Source organism: Myotis davidii, unplaced genomic scaffold (assembly GCF_000327345.1).
Source record: "Myotis davidii unplaced genomic scaffold, ASM32734v1 scaffold1, whole genome shotgun sequence".
NCBI classification, from domain to species: Eukaryota; Metazoa; Chordata; class Mammalia; order Chiroptera; family Vespertilionidae; genus Myotis; species Myotis davidii.
The window spans coordinates 716,112-718,775 of NW_006294681.1; positions in this window are offsets into that span (position 1 = coordinate 716,112).

Here is a 2,664-nt window from a genome sequence, read left to right on the forward strand (position 1 = left end):
GACAAATGTGAGCAGATAAATCACAGACAGAACAGTGAGTTATAGAGTATCTATACATACATAGAAGGCACTTTGGAAATATAAAAACAGTCATGACTATTTGAATAGAAACACACAGAAAAGTGCTATATACTAACACAGTTACAGAAGAATTAATTCTTCCTGGTGGCTTTAAGGAAAACTTCATTGAGCAGGGGATGTTTGAGAGATTTTGAACGATGCAATTTTCTCCAGCCCAAGAATGAAATCACCTACCAAGAACAAGGATGAGGATGCTGTGCCCTTGCTCTTTCACAGTAATATTCTAGAGCTAGAAGTATATATAATCTACTCAACCAGAAAAGGCTCAGCAGTATAAAGGCTCTCAAACTATAGACTCAACTACATCCTTCTCTTTCAACTAATATTAAAATGATCCAATGTAAACAGTTGCCTAGCTCCTGGGACATTAAACTTATAATGATGGCTTTCTTTGCACAAGTGTGTTTTGTTGTGGTGTCTACATCTACAGATAAAGCACAGGGGGAACTACTGGAGCTCTCCCTTCTCCAGCGGTGGTTGGAGAGAATTCCATGTGTCTCTAGTAGGTGAGAGGATCAAACATGAGGTGCATGAATGTATGTGTCTGTACAAAGGGTGTATAGGCATCAGAGCCTGATCAAGGCCAAATACAGGAAAGAGGCTGTGACTCCTTCTACTTACCTTGAGGCTTATTTAATCACCTTTTGTTTGGGGTCCCTGTGGGAAGACTGTACTGTCCTGCTATTTAGCTAATAGCCTTTGCAGAGATCTGGCCTCAGTCAGATCCAACTCTCTTAAACAAAAGATCACATCATATATGAAGATGTTCTGCCTCCCATAGAGAGAGAGTTAAATGGGACCATCTCTTCTTCCAGAGAACAGAATTTAGTTTTCAAATTGTTTTCTCTGGTTTAGGATATAGTGTAGAACATGTCTAGTTGGTTTGCCATTGCTTCTCAGCAGCTGCCCTATGGTGGAAAAAGTCAGGCGCAGTATGTACCCGAAACTGTAGAAATGTCAGCATGTGCTACACTGATATATTAGTTCCAATACTGGTGATTCAGAAACACATATTGCATATACACCATATGGGCCTTAAATATTTATGAAACCTAAAAGTCACAAAAATAATTTTTTAGTGTAAAGGTTAAAAGTCTATTACTGTAAATTTTCATAAACTGTTTTAAGCATTTAATTTTTTTCAATTTACAGATTACTCTATTACTAAAAGGACACTTAAAAAAACTTAACTTTTATTAATTACCTACTCTGTAAAAGATACTATGTTAGCATTATGGAGGAATAAAAAGAATGCCAGGAATATGTGATAGTCTTACCTAGTGTTTCTTATGTTCTGTTTTTATCCCTTCTTGGATGGTAATTTTTCACTGTAGGATAAGAATTGAAAAGGAGAATAGGGAAATCAGTCCACCCTGTCTTTGCCAAGTGAAATGGCCTATAGGGGAAAGCAGAGGTTGGGAGAAGACTGTGAAGATATGATTGTAAAAACAGGTATCTTCAAATAAGGAAAACAACACTTCCCTTTCCCCCCCCCACCCCCCCCCACACACACTTAGCATGTCCTTCAAGCTTGGTGTAATGCTAGAGTGATTTGGGATAATTTAGTCTAAAAAGTCTGGGCTAGTAACCCAGAAACCTGGCTTCAAGCTATGGTTCTTACACTAATTAGTTGTATCTTAGTTTCCTAACTGATAAGTGAGAGTGATTAGTTTATCCTTAAATTTGAGGTCATAAAGATTTCTAGCCTTTACATGTTTACAATGAAGACTTTATTTATTTATTTATTTATTGTTTTATTGCGTACAGTATTATAAAGAGTATTACATATGTCTCATTTTTCCCCCCGCCCTTGACAATCCCCTGGCCTCCCCTACCCCCCAGTGTCTTATGTCCATTGGTTATGCTTATATGCATGCATACAAGTCCTTCAGTTGATCTCTTACCCTCCCCTTCCACCCCCCCAACCCTTCCTGGCCTTCCTGCTGTAGTTTGACAGTCTGTTCGAGGCTGCTCTGCATCTGTATCTACTTTTGTTCATAAGTTTATAATGGTCTTTATTACCCAAAAAAGAGTGAGATTATGTGGTATTTTTCCTCCATTGACTGGCTTATTTCACTTAGCATAATGCTCTCCAGTTCCATCCATGCTGTTGCAAATGGTAAGAATTCCTTCTTTTTCACAGCAGCATAGTATTCCATTGTGTAGATGTACCACAGTTTTCTAATCCATTGATCTGCTGATGGGCACTTAGGCAGTTTCCAAATTTTAGCTATGGTAAATTGTGCTGCTATGAATCTAGGGGTGCATATATCCTCTCTGATTGGTGTTTCTGGTTTCTTGGGATATATTCCTAGAAGTGGGATCACAGGGTCAAATGGGAGTTCCATTTTTAGTTTTTTGAGGAAACTCCATACTGTCTTCCATAGTGGCTGCTCCAGTCTGCATTCCCACCAGCAGTGCACGAGTGTTCCTTTTTCTCCACATCCTCTCCAGCACTTGTCATTTGTTGATTTGTTGATGATAGCCATTCTGATAGGTGTGAGATGGTACTGCATTCTGGTTTTGATTTGCATGTCTCAGATGATTAGTGACTTTGAGCATGTTTTCTTATGTCTCTTGGAC